The sequence below is a fragment of the Pezoporus flaviventris genome, unplaced genomic scaffold, assembly GCF_033815535.1.
Source record: "Pezoporus flaviventris isolate CSIRO_AGI_PZ_B2104156 unplaced genomic scaffold, CSIRO_AGI_Pfla_v1 ptg000041l, whole genome shotgun sequence".
Classification (NCBI taxonomy): domain Eukaryota; kingdom Metazoa; phylum Chordata; class Aves; order Psittaciformes; family Psittacidae; genus Pezoporus; species Pezoporus flaviventris.
Window position 1 is genome coordinate 2,442,940 of NW_026892589.1, and position 17,282 is coordinate 2,460,221.

General features: G+C 45.5%; 1 long non-coding RNA gene across 1 annotated transcript; it reads left to right on the forward strand.

Annotated features, from left to right (window-relative positions):
- Window positions 1-15,205: 15,205 nt before the first annotated feature.
- LOC133275609 (uncharacterized) lies at window positions 15,206-17,002 on the forward strand. Its single transcript, XR_009745618.1, has 2 exons — window positions 15,206-15,252; window positions 16,670-17,002. It is a non-coding gene; the product is annotated as an uncharacterized LOC133275609 (long non-coding RNA).
- The last annotated feature ends 280 nt before the right edge of the window (window positions 17,003-17,282 follow it).

The window sequence follows — 17,282 nt, forward strand, 5'->3', positions numbered from 1 at the left end:
TGCCTCTAAAGTAGGATACAGCCCTAGGGTATAAGATAAATAAGGAAGTAACATTCAAAGGGTCTCGCAGTCGCTGTAGGTATTTCCATGACTAAAAGTAGCACAATGCCTTCGAGAAGGTAAAGTGAGGGGAAGAGAATAAACCAGAACTCACAGCCAAGCTGCTGCATACACACCTTTGCCTACGCCTTTACCTCTGTGTGCTCCTGGAGCCACCCAGTCATAGAAAGGCTGCAACAGAACTGCAGAAGTACAGAGGAGAACAAATCCTATGCTGCTGGTTTGGGCTGGAACAAGGTTAATTTTGTTCACAGTAACTGGTAAGGGCTGGAAACAGCGTTGATGATAAAGGGATGTTTTCCTCACTGCTGAGCAGCGCTTACACAGAGCCTTTTCTGTGCCTCACCCCACCAGCAAGGGGGCTGGGCAGGCACAAGGAGTTGGACGAGGACACAGCCAGGACACCTGCCCCCAGTTGACCCAAGGGATATCCCAGACCACGGGACATCATCCTCAGTGTATAAAGCTGCCCTGATTCAAGGTAAAGTCTAGGGGAACACAGAGACCCAACGGCTTCAGTGGCTGGTAACAGGCAAGTGCCGCACCTTCACTTCCTTCTCTCAGCTGTGCTGATTGCTAACTCTGCCTGCACACAGGTAGAAGGGCCTGTGTTGCACCAGGGTTTGTTACAAACTCCTCTCCCAACCCCAGCCCTTGTCTAAAAGCTTGGCTGAAACCTCAGCATCGTTAACACTCCATCAATGCTGTGTGAAACCCGTCTGTGGGCCAGCACTGGGGAGGTGTCCATCTGGAATCCAGCCCTGGCATGGATCAGTCACAGAGGGCCCGTCCCTGAGCACTGGGGAGACTGCTGTGGGGAGTGGAGGTCTGTGATAGCCCTTGGCCCTTGAGCAGGCCTGGCTGTCAGTAGGCCAAAGTCTCTGCCCATGGAGAGCTCTGGCTGTGGCTGATGGATGGGGCATACGGGGGGAAAATCTTCTTGCAAAGGGAGCTTGCTCATCTTTGACCAGATGAAACATGATGAAACACTGAACACATTCAAACAAAGCTGAAGCTTCCAGCAAGGAGGATACACTGAAAAAGTCTGAGCTCCGGCAATTAATGTGAGCAGGAAGCAGAGGAGCAGGGATTCAGCAGCTGCCTGCACCATGAACCAAATCAGTGCAGAGATGGGACAGGGAAAGGAGATCTTCATATACAAAAGGGCTGCTTTGTTCCCCTATACCTTGTGTCAAGGAATTGGAGAAGGAGCTGGGAAACCCAGAACTTTTCTCAGAGCCACATGCCCTGCTTGACTGATAGAAAGAACTGCAGGCTATAAATGTACTGCATCCATAACACACATCTGCATAACCATGCACATCTGCGCGTACACATCTACGGTGTGCTCAGGGCTTACACAGAAGCGCACAGGCCTGGACTCAATTCTGAACATCTCCAAAGAGATGTGGGGTTTGCACTGAGCAGAGCAGCCCAGAGGAAGGGGGGTTCTTTAGAGCCAGTGCCTGCTGGGTTCCCACAGAGCAAGCTGGCTGCAGTCTCATTACCAGCTTCAGAGCAGTGGGGCACCGATACGCTTGAACTCTGCACGGGTTGAATTACTCCAACGCCTCCCCTTGGCTTCAGGACTTTGGATGTAAATCACAAAGGGGCTGATGAATGCCAAGCTCACACCCTGCTCCCCCTGACGGCTCAAGGACACGGACGTGGTGTCTTTGGTCCCACAGAAGACCTTGCAGTTGGCTCTCAGCAAACGGCCCTCTTTTCCCAGAGAATTTCGCTCTGGCAGAACTTGCCCCTCAACACACACAGTTTGCTATCGAGTGCTTGCCTGGATGCATTTGGACCAGTTCTGATTCTCTGCCCCCTTCTCCTCCCCTCCCTTTCCAAAAAGCCTCCACAACTGTTTACTTTGGCAACGCCTGCAAGGAAAAAAACCCTTCGTCTCAACGAAAAGGCAAAATCCATTAGGAAAAGGCAGCTGAGTGCTAAAAGGCCCCTAATCAGTGGAAAGTTTAAAGAGCACCGCACTGAGAGAGGCTGCGGTGCCTTTCCAACACCTTCACAGCAATGTGTGAGGCTATGGCATGTCAAAGTGAAGCCCCAGACACAGGCACTCTGCCAAAGAACTGCTTTCTTGGGGCAGAGGAGAGTCTGTATGTCCAGGGAGGTGCTGGGAGGGGGCTGCTTATGTGGAAACGACGGCATCAGAGCAAACAACTGCAATCACATCACAAGATTTGCCCTTGCAGCCTTGGCTGCTCTGCTCAGGGAAGAGGTGAAATGAGAGGTTTATTTACAGCTCAGAATTACACCCTCACCAAAGCAGGAACTTATATTTTAAGGGCCAGTGCAAGTCAAAGTAAGGGGACCTGGGGCAGAAAGGCAGGGCTAGAAGAGGAACTGGTGTTGTGGAGGAAGAAATGCCCTCAAAACTTCCTTGTCTTCCTTGATGTCTGCATATATTCAGCCAACAGCTGGACAAAGCAGGGAATTTCGTTCAGGGTAAAATGCAGCTGCCCAAGAAACGCCTCTCAGCTACTGATCCCGAAGCGAGAAGTGAGTGTTCACTTTAGCCATAGGAGGTACCTAATGCTCCAGTCTCTGAGTTCTGCTTTGGGTTACAGAACCCTCTATATCTCAGTCCACCACCATCTAACATTTCACAAGGCCACCAAATCCCAGATTTCAGATCATCTTTTCAGTTTCCCCATGAAGAAGAAAGAAGCATGTTTTTCTTTCAGGTAGTCATCTATGAATTGGGATTCTTTTAAGCTTGGTAGAACAGGCAGGATTACGTTTAGTCCCTTCTTCTTCATCTTGTGCAGTTTTTAATCCAGCATGTAAGGAAACTCAGATACAATTTAGGCTCTAGAAAGTCTGTGCCATTCAACACTACAGTCCAAAGGTGAGCTTACATCTCAGGAAAAGCTCCCCAAGCTGATTGATTGTGTATTGCCCGCTCAGCACAAGCTTGTCTTCAACTGCAGGCAAGCACACTGTACCTACAGCCTAAACCACTGCCCTGACATCTCGCAGGATCTGCACTTTCTAGCTGAAAATAGCTCAGTGTATCTACGTAATGTCCAGTACAGGTCAGCAATACAAGTCAGCAATACAGGCCAGCCCTTATCTGCATGCCATTGCAAGGGCAGCAGTTTTGGATTGCTGCAGGTGGAATACACTTTTGGAAGGTGTTTTGATTATTGGAACCAAAACCTTTCATTTTCCACAGAGGAGAAAAAGGATTGAGTGAAGGGCTTGGACTGGTTCAAGGCCAGGCTGGACGGGGCTTGGAGCAAGCTGCTCTAGTGGAAAGTGTCCCTGCCCATGGCAGGGGGTTGGAACTGGAGGAGCTTTAAGGTCCCTTCCCACCCAACCCATTCTATGGCTGGTGGTATAGTGCACTGAGTGTACTGCTACAGCAAATGTGATCTCGTGCTCAAGATGAAGAACAGGTGATGAAATTTGGCAACCTGAGGCAGACGCGAAGTGGAGACATGAAATAACAGAACATTCTGATACAACATTTTGAGCTGTTCTTTCTTCCACATAAGCCATGTAGACCCCTGCCACTCAATACAATAACAAAATCCTAGCCTATAAAGTGTCAATAGTTCAAATTATGTTGGGCTCTATATAGAGCCATACGTATGCAAAAGTCCCATGCTGTAAAAGGCTTTCAGAGCCTGGGGTTGTTCTGAACAGGAACAAATTTGCCTCCTCCTCAGACCTCCATGGAAACTTCCAATGAAGGGAATTTCCTTGTCCCGTGTTGGTTTAAGCTATTCAGAATGTCTTAGTGTCAGGTTTTAAGTTTTGCATTCATACAGAAAAGCCAAAATGTATTTCTGGTGCTCTAAGAAGTCTTCCCACAACTCCAATTTTATTACAGAATAAAATTATACTGGAACATCCTAAACTGAGGAAACCATGGGATTTCAGAGACGTATCTGTCACACAATGAGGATTTAATCATCAAACCCTAGCTAAGATCCATCCAGCTCAGAATCATAGAACCATAGGATGGTTTGGGTTGGAAAGGACCTTAAGATCGCCTAATTCCATGCCCCTGCCATGGGCAGGGAATGACTCAAATACAAATGCTGGAGCATAAATTGAGTTTCCCTTCTAGCAAAGTCAACCTGGAAGTCAACAAAAACTGGAAGAACAAAAGCTGCTGTGTCCTGTAGCCGGTGAGGTAAGAATTCCCTTGTGCCGGTAAACCCTTCATGTATGTGTTGCTATGTTGGTGTTTTTCCTGCCGTTCTATACGGTGATTTGGTTTGGGTGTTTTATTGGGAAGGACACGTCAGACAAAAATGTGTCAGGTTTGCTTTCTCACAGGGAGCTGTGTAATGATTTTAAAGCTATACCTGGTTACTAATAGCTTGTTGCTTCCTGGTTAGGAGCCTGGTTTGGTTTGGTCTTTTGGCATCTCTAACAGACAGCTCCAGAAAGCACCGTTACCCTCAAACAGACAGAAGCAGCAGGTAGGGATGAAATGCCTTTCAATGAAGGGATTCTACTTGTTGGAAGAGCAATAGAACCTGGATGTACCCATCCTGCTTCCTGAAGCAGGGAGAGACCAGCCTGGGCTTTCCCAGGAAGGCCTGCACTGATGACACTGTGTAGATATGTTGCTACAGTAAAACATACCTGGGCAAGGCTCAAGCACTGCAGTTACCTTCCCACTGGAGAGCTTGATTCATTCAGGATTTTCACCTGTCTTTGCTAAACCCAATTACCACCTGGCTCCTTGCTAACCAATCCCACCCAGCCTTGCAGGTATCCATAGGTATATATACAAACAGCTGCCTTCCTCCCAGTGATTTAAAGCTTATTTGAGGCTTTCAGGCTTAGGCTGTGGGGTTTTTGTTGTTTTTTAAAATGCAGTTTGGAGCTTTCTAAGCAGTTCCCATTTAAGGATCTATTGCTACTCCCTGGGATTAGTTTCTAGCTACAGTGGCCTTCAAGGTAAGAAGATTTCTCTTGTGCTGATAAACTTCTTGTGTATGCATTGCTATGTGGGGTTTTTTCTACTGTTCTGCATGGTCATTTGTTTTGGTTGTTTTTATACAGACAAAGCTGTAGCAGGTTTGCTTTCTCCCAGGGAGCTGTATGAGGGTTGTAAAGCTATGCCTGGTTTGCTGCTAGCTTGTTGCTTCCTGGTTAGGAGCCTGGTTTGGTTTGGACCACTACTGTCTGCTTCTTAGTTTAATACTCTTTTTCTGATGTAAAATGATGTCTGAATGGTGAGCCTTCAGCTCATGTGGGCTTATAGAAATAGTCTTTGCTTGTGAACGTGGAAGTGAGCAGTTCTTCTGCCCTCCATGTTGTTTGCTTACAAAGGTATTGTCATATTCCCAAGGACTTCTAATGGGTTTGTAAGTAGAACAGTCTTGGAAATGTCTCCCTGAATTCTGATGAAGGAATTAAGAATAACAGTAACCTGATTTGTTGACTGGTCTTTTTGTCAAGAGATGTCTTGTGATTCCTTGATATGCTCTGCTCTTCTTGTGTGTCAGCAGTGAATCCCCATCTTCTGTTTAGCTGCCATAAAGGCACTGCTTCTCCTTTCCCCAAACTGACAACCAGCCTTTGCTTACCAGCTGCCTTGTATCTTGTTGCTAGCACTTGAAAGTTTTCAGGCTTTCTGCCTGGCCTTGTGACTGCTGCTCCTATGTGTTAGTCCAAAGCATGAAGGGAAAGGTTCCAGTGACAGTACAGGGGATGCCACAGCTCAGGCTGAGCGGTCCTGCTACCTTATGTTTGCAAGCTCTTTCTTCTTTCCTGTCTCAGGTGGAAAACAAAGTGTGGTGAGGCTGGTCTTCTGGGGCTACCCAAAGTAGAGCGTTTGGGGCTCTCTCCTGGTGAGCTAATGGGTTATTTTTTGCCTTGTGTTGCCTGTTTCTAGGACACACTTTTCTATCTGGGTTGCAATGCTTTGACTATGTAGCTTGCATTTGAGTTTACTGCAAATGTGGTCAGGTTTTAAGCTGTGTTAGGCTGTAGTACCTGCTTATATTCTTCCAACGGGAACTTGAAAAATGTTCTGTATTGTCTGTACTCTGCTTTTACAATCAACATCAGTTATTGCTCTAACTTTCATATGGAAAAAATAATCGGGTCCCCTGATTGGACCCCTTAAAAATGGGAAATATTTTGGATCATACAGTGGGCATCTAGTCTCTAAATGACAGTTATTTCACAGCCCTTTATAGTCCCTTCCAGTCAGAGTCTTGAAAGCAATCTAAAACCAGAACTGAAGCCCATGAGCATCATTCTCTAATACAGCAGTGATCCTAACATCTAAGCAAGAAACTGAGGCACATGAAATGGACCTGATTTTGTAAGAGTTCAGCACTGGTGACCTAAACTTTGATTCACAGACCTATAGCCCTGGATACCCTTCCCTTTCTTCGTACTTTCACCTGTAAGATAATCAGCTCTGGGGAGAAGTATTTGTTCTTCATCATCCATGGACTGATATTTCAATCCAGTAAAAAGCCTGCTGCCAAGAAGGACTTGCTAAAGAACTGTCAATGTGCTACCTGGATGGCAGGGACTCAGGAGTGAGAGAAGCCAACCGTCAGTTGCATGACGGGAAGTTTCCTTTCCTACTTGCCATCTATTCTGTGGTGCTATCTTGCTTTTGAGAGCTAACCACCTTCCTTCTCCTAAGCACTTAGCATTCTGAAATAGTTCATAGATACACTGAAGACCATATGAAGGGATGTACAAAAGGAGAAAAACTATATCCTAGGCAGAAGTGATGGGGTGAAATCTGGGGGAGTGAGCCAGAGAAGTGTGTGCTTTGACTTTCCTTCCCCCCCTTTTCTATCTTAAAGTTTCAATGTTGTTTGACTCCTGACTTGCCTCTGAGCGGGACCAAGGTTTTGCTTTCCCTCACCAGCTGGGAGTGGATAGCCACACTGTTCCAAACACCACCCCTGCAGCAAGCAGCTCTCCCAGCCAAGTCAGCTGAGAATGTGTCACTTTGCAGAAGGCCTCTCCTGTCTTTTGGGCAGCCTGAGTCATTTGTGCCTCATGTATGGCTTTGGAAGACGAGGGTCATAAAAGCCATTCTAAATGGGCACTTTACTGACAGCGCTCACCTTTAATGGCCTTTTTGTGAAGTTACAGCTTGGCTTTTAGGCCCTTTTTGCAATTCATCACTTAATCCATACAGGCTACCTTGGCCAAGAGCAGGACAATGGGGCCCACTGTGTCTGGTTTTGTTATGGAGCAGCCAGAGTGGCTTTTAACTAAAACAATATATCTGAAGGAGAAAAATGTAATCACCTTGAATTCCCAACTGATTCGACTTACTTATGGCAGCTTTGCAGACACTGTGTGTGCAATCAATGAAATCAAAACTGAAGTCATGTAAGTAGGGCAGAAAGGAGGAAGAATGTATGTGCCTTTGCATGTATAAAATATAGCAGGGGAAGTGCAGGGAAGAAGGAAAAACTGTACTTGCAGCTAGGTCTGGAAAAAGACAATTTATCTGTAATATGAAATCTTTCATGATTAACTATAAGGGTATATTACCTTGGCAAGGAAGTACTGTTACACAGCCTTGAAATCAGCTGGAGGTCCTTCTAAAGGGTCTTTCAAAAATCATCTGTCTTCTGGGACAGATCAATCCTGTAATCCATTGTCAGTTCCTTTTAGGAATTGGAGGTGAGAAGAGGGTAAAACTGATTCCTCCCCCCGCCAGTCTCCTAATGCTGCTGCACAAAGGGTACGTGGTTTGCCCTGGAACATGTAAGCCCAGGGTACCTTGGTGGCAAAGACGAAACAGCCCAAACCCTGCTGACAAGTTTGGAATGCATCAAACTAACTTGTCTATCTTGCCTACTAAAGGAGATACAAATCTAAGAGGTGGATGCACACTGATGTGGGGAGAAAAGGGAAGGACTCCTTCTCTAAGCACCAAGGAAATACGTAACTTTCCTTCCGGCACTATTGTCAATCTTGAGATAACCCCTAACCCACAGGAGTGAGTACTTCACTGAGGTCTACTTGTGATCCCTCCCATGCTTCCCCTTTCCAGGGTGCTGACTATTGTGAATCCAGTGCGAGGAGGGACACATGGTACTGGGAAGGTTTGGACTTCAGTTGTTTGTAGGCTTCTGTGTGGTGGAGAATGAGTATGTCTCAGGAGGCCTGGTAACTCCACTTCAAAGTGGGACACTCAAATGAGACCATCTGGCAAGGGGTAACCTTTATTTTCCCCAACCTTGAGCTGTCAAATTAAGATCTGATTTTTTTTTTTTCTCAAATGAGATGACATTTTTTGGCTTAGGTTCCAGTGATGCTAATGTGGAAAGCTACACATCTCTGGAGGCTTTGAGATGCAATTCAAAAGACTCAAATAAAGCCTCTAGAAAGCTGCTAGGGAACACTGTACCCTTCCGTGGAATTTATCCCACTTTCATTTGGCTCTAGGTACCTAATGTAAAGCCACAAATTTGGCAACCAAGTAAGTTTGTGGCCACTCCAGCACCTTATAGAGTAGCAGCCATTGACCTCAGTTAATTTACGCTCAGCAGTTGATCCCTTTCTACACTTAGTTATTCCACCCCCGTCCTGATTTTATCAGGCCTTCAGTCTCCCAGAGAATCTCTCCAGCCAGGGAAGCAGGACACATTTTCCCCCTTAACTTAAATGTGTAACAGAAACCAAAGCCAGCAACAAGAACTTGGCCTTTGCCTGTTGAGACTGAGGCTTGAGCGACTGTGTGCTGTAGGCCTCTTGAAGCATTAGCTCCATTTGCTCTTTGTCTCCTAGACCCCCATACCTGCCTGCCATTTAGCTGCCTCTGAAGGCTGGCCAAAGGACATCAGATCAAATAATAAAAGCCACATTGAAGCAGTGTTTCAGCTGAAAACAGCATGAGTGGAGGCGAGATGGGGATTGGAAAAGGCTCCCTATAAAAGAGCCCACACATAGATGTGAGAAGGTCATTAACTCGTGCCTTGTGCTATCTTTGCAGGCTCTGCTCCCTCTCTCTCAATTATTACATCAGAAGGAAATGAGAGAGCACTTTGCCAAATACTAATGGACCTGATGTTTTCATAATCTCAAGTGCACAACAATCAGAGCTATTTTCCAAAGAAGATGGGAACCAGGGGAGGAGGATGAAGACTGCCATTCTGTTAAGGGGGGGGGGGGGGGTGGAAGCCATTTTAGGGAGGGGCTGAGACTGGAAAACAAGCATCTAGGAACACTCTTGCACTTGCAGCTCTAACACTGGGTTTTGGGGGAAAAGGTAACAAGAGTAGGTATTTACAGTCCTGTAGCCAGTGTTCCCGTGCTGTTCACTACACAGCAACCGACTGCATGTGTGCAAGTTTGCAAAACACTTTAGAATCCCATTTCAGTTTGAATTAAGAGTCTTTAGTCTGCTTTATGTGATACTGCCAGTAATGACACTGCCACATTTGTTTCTGAAGAGTAGCAAGAACCATTCCTGGACGGAATGGGGTGCTGAGGAGACATGAGAGGATATAACTGAGCTGACAGGAGAGGTCTCTGCATAAAGAAGTCAATTCTGTTTCCTGTTGTCAGTATCTAGTTTCCCCACCACCAGGAAGCTGACACTTGCATGAAATTCCAGGTCTTGTATAGAGAGAACTTAGCAGGATACTTGGGCATCCGTAGATCTGTGCTGGTGTACAAATACTGAAGTTCCTCCAGTCGGCTAGGACTGAGGCTTCTGAGCACTGTAGTTACCAGGCTCTTCATCTGGTGGATCTGCAGAGAGAACTTGAGTCCCATTGATGGTGTATGACTTGGGAGCTATGAAAGGCATTTGCTTTTGCTAAGCAAAGGCCATGTCATCTCTAGGAAGATAAGGACACTGTGCTTTTCCTTGCTGCTCAGACTTTGGAAGGCTCTGCCTTTGACAGAGGTCTTAAATTCTCTGTCCCCATTAGTGTAACACACACCAGTAATAGGAATGTGTAGGCAGGGACTGGGAGGGAAGTGACTTGCCCACTCACACCAAAAGAGAATTTTCAGAGGGTCCCCCAGCAGCACCTTGCACTCTCATAGATCACTTGCCAGAGGTCATAACCAGAACAAAGGCTTTGCATGATTTGGGGGAGTCTTTGCCCTGAACTAGGATTTAACAACTTTCCTAGTGTGTGCGTGTACTTATCTGTATTTGTGATCAGTTCTCAGGACCTGCTTGTGTTCATCCACACAGGCACATGTTTTGGACAATTCTGCAGTGGCACAAGAAGTGATGGGGCTCTTCATTACCACTGTCCAAGCAATTTCTCTCCACTGTCTTAGCAGATTCCAGCTGTCTTACATAGAAAAGAAGCTTATGATCTTGTATTCGACAAGGCTTATGAAGATCCGAAAATTTTCCTGATAGTAAAGCAAAGGACTGCCTGCGCTGCCTCCCTGAAGCCCGAGTTAAACAGATGTCAGTAGGAACGAGGGAAAGGGTGTCTGAGCGGTGCATCCGAGCCGAGGACCGCGGGCAGCTCCGGCAGCTCCCGGGAGGTGTCGCCGCAGCCCAAGGATGGAGCGCGGCCGCGCCGGTGTCCGAGGAACGCACCGCGGGGCTCTGCCCACCCCGGGGTGTCTGAAAGGGACCTGCGGGGCACCCGAACCTCGGTGCGCTGGAGCCAGGCTGCCCGCGGTGCCTCCCCAGGGATGCTCCTCCCCGCAGCAGGCCGAAGCTCCCCGTGCAAACCTCTCATTTGCGCATTGCAAATGTCAGTGCCCGTGATGAGCACACGGGGATAGGCCAGGGCTGAAGGTGTGGGTCCCTACCTGCCCACTGCTGAACCTGCTGCCAGGTGGGGTGCGTTTTGTGTGGCATCCTTTGTGTTAAAGCCTGATAAATGTTCGAATACAGGGATTTTGGGTTCAGTCTGACAAAAGACTGAGATTTAGCATACGGCTGAGATCTGATAGAGATCCGGTTTGCTCGTATTAAAGCAGACACAAATTTAAAGAACACTTTCCCTGAGGACACAGTTGTCTTGGAATCGTAGGACTGAGCCATGAGAGGGGAAGGCGGTGGTGGGATCCTGGGGACCATGTCAATAACTCCATGATCTTCAGGTGTCATGGGTGTCATTAGAGTCACTAACAAATCTGTTGTGCTGTATTTGCTGTTGATGCTCTTATTTTGCCACATTTGGAACGACAGGAGCCAGTACTACAGATCCTCAGGACTGGCTGGTCCTGTGCCTTTTTCAAGTACAAACTGGGCAGCAGTGGGTAATCCAGAGTGGTGACTTGTAACCATGCACATCAGATTGAGAGGTTTTTCCGTATGCCTCTATGCAGGGGGATAATCATCACTTCCTACCTCAGCTCTTCATGTATACCAGCAGCTTATAATTACTGTTGGGGATATAAAGCATGTTTAAATCTTGATACTAACCTATTAACTGCCTACTTCACTATTATGATGTCTGCATCAAAGTTAAACTGTGTATAGGAATAGTGAATGTGGATGAACTGCCCGTTCAGAAAACGGGAACATCCCAGACTGCAGAGACCATACTTGGAGGAAGCAAGACTTTGAAAAACCCAACCAAAATCCTAAAACATGGAGTAATCACTCCAATCCTTTGAAGCTGATAGTTGGAAGTGTACCCGAATAATGTTAGGAGTAGAAAGTTCAACCTCCAAGAGAAAACGGATGGAGATGCTTTGTGGCCCATGCAGATCTTCCCTGTGTAGTCACTACTGTGCTACTCACTGGAATTTCATGGAAATCTTTAACCCAATAGAAGCAACCTTCTCTCACTATTTGCTGGAGTCCTCCTTCAATCAGAACCAAGGGTTTCTGAACAATTCCCACAAGATGTGCGTTAATGAAAAGGAGAGGCAGATGGCACCATCAAGGGCTGGGCAGTAGCCTTACAAGCAGGTATGCTCATGTCTACCTGGTACTGGTTCCACACACCCTCATTCCTTCTCTGCAGCACTGCTGTGCTGTTCTCTCCCTGTTCTTGTATGAAGCAACCCAGCAACATTGTATGGGGTTTCCCATCAATCTCTAACAATGCATTTCAGTCCTTGATACCTACTGGTGGCCCCACTGAGACATCAAAGCACCTTGTTTACTGTTTTCAGATTCCTTCTCCTAAGTATTTCTAGATGCAACACTTGTGTTTTAGCTCTGAAGTTTCTATTAACTTTGCCCCCCTTGTTTCCTCCCTTAAGAATTTAAGTACATAGCTCAGGCAGGTACTTGTCTCACTTTAAGCAGTGGCCAAGGGCTATTTAATGATTTGGGTTTATACAAATCACTGCCTGCCTAAGGAACTAAGTACCTGTGATACATGGGGAAAGCAAGCATTTTTCTGTTAGAAGCAGGTCTGGTTTTAAAACTAACTTATGTTCACCCAGGACTTTCCTCAGTGATGACCAGATGAAAGCTGCTCAGTCCAAAGCCATCTCCCTGCTGTCAAAACTTTCCTTCTCAACAACTGTCTGGACAGAGTGTGGGAGGAGTGTGTTAGTTCCTGGTTTAATGTTGGGTTGGGGGGGGTCAGAATCAACAGTGAGGGCTAGGAGTAGCCTTGTGGTTCAAACTTTTTTTTATCTTCAGCTACATTAGATCATAGTGGGTTTTATACACAGTAGAATCTTCCTACTACAGCTCCTTATGGCTGGAATACTTGAATTACTGAGGTATTACTGCCCCTTACTTGGGACCATCATGTAGCCTTTCCAACCTTGCTTACACTGGTGTTTTAATATTACATGCTCCCCACTACAGAGGGGTGTGGAGCAGGACGCCCTGGATTGACCAAATATACAGGTTTCAATGCTGGTGACAAAATATTTGCAAGCAACCCACACAATTCGTTTTGGCATTAAATGATTCCTCACTCAGTTGGTCAAGTATTTATACTGACAAAACCTCTGTATAGCACATTATTAAGCACTGCAGAATCCTTCTCTTTAGCATGTATGTACCTCAGAGTTGGAAGTGTCCACTCTGCTTGCTGGGGCTCACCATGCTGTGTTCTGTGGTTCCGCTTGTGGTCCCCCTGCATGTTGGACTAGATACAAGCCTGGGTCTGTGGGGAACCCTGGAGGAAGAAGGTAAGAGTTGATCCAGCTGTGGGATGCTGAAGTTGTTAGTATAAGTTACTCCTTACAGTCTGGAACACTGAAAGTATGGTGCTTTAGAACAGGAATGGCCTGTTAGCAAATCTTACTCTCGGGGAGGGGGGGGGAATGTTTTAAGAAGACATCCTTGCCCTGCAAACTTTGGAACCTGATGGGTTTTAATTCATTTCTCTTTAATGAAGCTCTAATTCTGGCTTAATAACACCCACAGTAATACTGTATCTCTCTTTGAAGAGTACGAGTGAAGATCTAGTAAAGAGGTGTTGATATCTAAACATTTAAAAGGAAAATGTGTGATGGAAGAGATGTAAGTAAATATTCCACAGCCTTTTGACAGCTTTGGAACAGTGTTGTTCAGCTGCAGCATCACCCAACAGAACAGAATAGCTGAAGGTCACATTTTCAGCTTCCCAGAGCACTTGAATGTAGGGCAAGTGTTATGGGGACAGATCCAGGTCTGCTTCTCTGCGTGGCATTCTTCCTTTTGTGCATCACCATGGTAAGCAGTGAGGGTTGCCAGGAGCCCGGATGCATTGTTTGTCTCACCCCCTCATCCGCTCTCCCCCTCCTGCACCAAATGCTTTCTCAGTGATTAGTTACTGAGTAGAAGGGGCTCCAGTTACCACGCAGCCTGCCATCTCCCCGTTTTATTGGAACTAATATCCCACCTGCAATGATAAGCTTTAAACTTGTTTAATCTCCCAGCTTAGCCGTGGTGTTTTAATATTTTTAAAATGGTTGTTTCAGAAGAAGGGGGATTTAAACAGGTTTTGAATAAATAATAAAAGCCCTTCTCACAGGTTGCAATGCAGGCCGGGAGGCATGAGCCATTTTCATCAGGTCAGGTTTCACCTTGGGTTATCCCAAGGTGGCCTGACTTTGTGGCTCCGGATTTACAATGAAACAGTCAGATGCAAAGCAGTTTATGGAGGAGAAACTGCTTTAATAATGCATTTCCTGCTCAGCAAACAGCAGATACAATGACATTCACAGGGAATGGGAAGGGGAACAAAACCTCTCTGAAAAAGAACCAGTTTCTCCCTGGAGTTTAATAAATTTTTTGCTCCTTTAATGTATTTGGGGAGATAAAGGTTGACCTAAGGGACATCAGAATGCACAGCTTGTGGTGAGAAATGAGATCAGTTTGTAACATCTTGAGCCTGATAACTTGAAGCCCCATCTGCATTGTTTCAAGCGTAAGGGAAGGGAAATGGGCTCTCATTTCATGGTGAGACTTCACTGGCATAAACACAAGACCCACCCTCTGGAATAAGCTGGATAAAGTGCATGGTACTGTTACAGAGAGCACCTTAACCTCCCACTCCTTGATCCCTGCACTGGGAATGCTGTGTTCAGCCTCAAGAGGAGGACTGCTCTTGACTTCTCTGGGCCAAATCAAAGCAGTAATACCAGATGTTCCCAAGAGTCTTGTCCTCTTAGTTCCAGCCATTAGTACATGCTTTGGGCTTACAGAAGCACGTGTGCATGGTTGGGAGTGTAAAGCCTGGAAAACTAGGCAAGACTTTCATAGCTTTTCTCAAGACAATTCTTGCTTCTTGCGCACACTTACTTAGGCACAACTTGTGTTGAAGTGTAGTTAAAGCACAGTGAAGAAGCAGAGGTGGCTTACCTGGTTTTATAAAGGCAAAAGAATGTTTGAAAGCAGTCAACTGATTTATAGCTCAGTTTCAGAAGAGCCCAAGGAGCACCAACAGGATGACCTTAGCACTGTGCAGCTCTTAAGGTTGCAGAAAGGTTAAGGTGGGCATAGAGCTGTTACATAAACACTGGTTGTGAGTTCTGTTCTGGGAAAAAGCCCTGCCAAACACAGTAATTCTGTGTCCTGTTTGTAAGTCAGACCAGAGGGTAACTCTGCTGCAGTCAGCTTCAAGTGAAGGGTGAGCCAGCATATCTCAAAAACGGGCCTTGCCAAGCCCTGAGCTAATGCTTGTACAGATGAATTTGGAAGTGTAACTCATAAACCAGCTATAACTAGGTGAGTTGGCCATGTCGCCCCAGCTGGCCTCCTCAGTAACCTGGTTGAGATGAAGAGGTGGACACATAAGTCACTTTGGGGTAGTAGTAAGGACAGTGAAGATGATAAAATGTTCATTGGTGTGTAAAACCCTCTCTTACACAGCAAAAAGTACTTTTGAGCTCCTCCAGGAAGCTTTCATGGACAAAGCAGCAAATAAGAACCATTTACTTTACAGCATATAATCATGTTTCCAGTATTCCTACCTAGTCAATGTAACCACAGGGCAAAAACATGGAAAATCCAGATGAGATTCGGTACATAGATAAGGCTTAACAAACCACTGCCTCCACTGCACCTTCTATTTGAGAGAAAAGAGACTGTTTCAGTATGATTTCAAAAGCACTACTCTAGTTCTGCATCACCTTAATATAGTGAAGTATTATCCCTATCTTTTAGCAATGCCACAGAAGTCAAGTAATGACTTGCTACACATCCAGCTAACTTTGTGAAAAGCCCTGTGGGCAGAACCTAAATACCCTGAACTGCAGTGTTCTGCCTCAACATAAAAGCATCCTTCCTCACCAAAACCAAACAAACCCCGCACCTAAATTCTTTATGGAAAAGATGTGGTATTCCAGGCTGAAGGGGATGTATAAATTTTAAAGAAAGATTTTAAAAGGAAGAGTGGGATAACAGTGAAATTGGGACTCATTTGTCTACTAAAACAAAGGTAGGGAAAGGAAAAGCTGAATAGAATATGAAAAGGCTTAGGACAGTTTATTTTGAGGATAATAAGGGAGGGAGGCTTAAAACATCAATATTGAAGTAGAATTTGAACTGCAGGACAACCAAGTATCCTTCCATAGGTCCACAATATTACCTAAGAGAGCCATCTATATCTTTGGCCATCTCATGTATATGGAAGAAGTAATTTCCAGAAGGGTCCTGTAGTAACTAAAGAATTAGTTTTTCAGCTCCTTGAATATTAGTTCTTATTTGGGGGATGCAGAAGGGCAAACATGCAGGTAATATGAGTTTAAGAATGAGCTGAAGTCTAGTTTAAGTAAGAGAAATGTCTGGCTATGTGATATGCAGTGCTTAGCTGGAACTGCACTAAATCAGACAACAGGCCAGGAAAGCTCTCTCTGTAGTTGGTCTGACACTAGATACCTGTATGAATACTGATCAGCTCTGTAATCATCACTAAAGCAGGCTTGATCATGTTTATTACATGTGACACTTTAAGACTATTCCAGGGCAAACTCTCAGGCAACAGTCATAGGCTGCCACAGTGCTTTGGTTTTTCTATCAAGTGGGCTTTTTCAACCAACATCTGTTCTTTCACAAGGGTTTATGTTTAGGTTTTCAGATACAATAATTGCAGTTGTTGGTTTCAGGTTATACAAATAAAGACAGTGGGATGAGTTCAAAAATAGTTGGATCTCTGCGCTTTGTACCAGCCTGTGCATCCCCTTCAATGAGCTCTACCCTGTTGCATACACTTCTCCCTTTCAACACTCAGTAGTGTCAAGTAAGATTTTTCTCTTGTTTTAGCTCTTCTCAGAATGCTTTGTCTGGAAGAAAACTTAACTGGCATTCCAAGAAAGTGAGCTACTGTCTTATACCCTGCCTTAGCCTTACCGCAGCATCAAGGAGGAGACTGTGTGCTGAAGAAAGAACAATGATCTTAACACCATAGGGGGAACTTCTGGAAGCAGCAGGAAGTCCCCTCTGTTTCTCTGCAAAGAGATAGTTAAGCCTACAAAGAAGGGCAGCACCAAAGGCACTGAGAGAGGTGGCCATCCCATGCAAACTGAGGCTTCCTGAGGACTAATTCAAGATCAAGATTGTTGGTCTTTTTAGAGGAAATAAACCGGATAACACTATTATTCTTGTCTGATTAAGTATGTGTCAAATACCTTGCTATAGCTGTTAGCACAGGAGAGAAATACTTGACTGAAGTGTGGTTAATGCAATGTTGCATGTTATACCATAATTGGATTCTTTCCTTCTTGCTGTAACTTGGCAGACTGAAAAACGATTAGCAAAACTTCATGCTGTGGCAGGAGGATTGATGCTATTCCTTAACAAAACAGGGAGAGTAACTTTCAGGATCTTGAGTGTATATCAAACTCCTGCTGTGCTTCAAGATTCTAGTACACTGCCA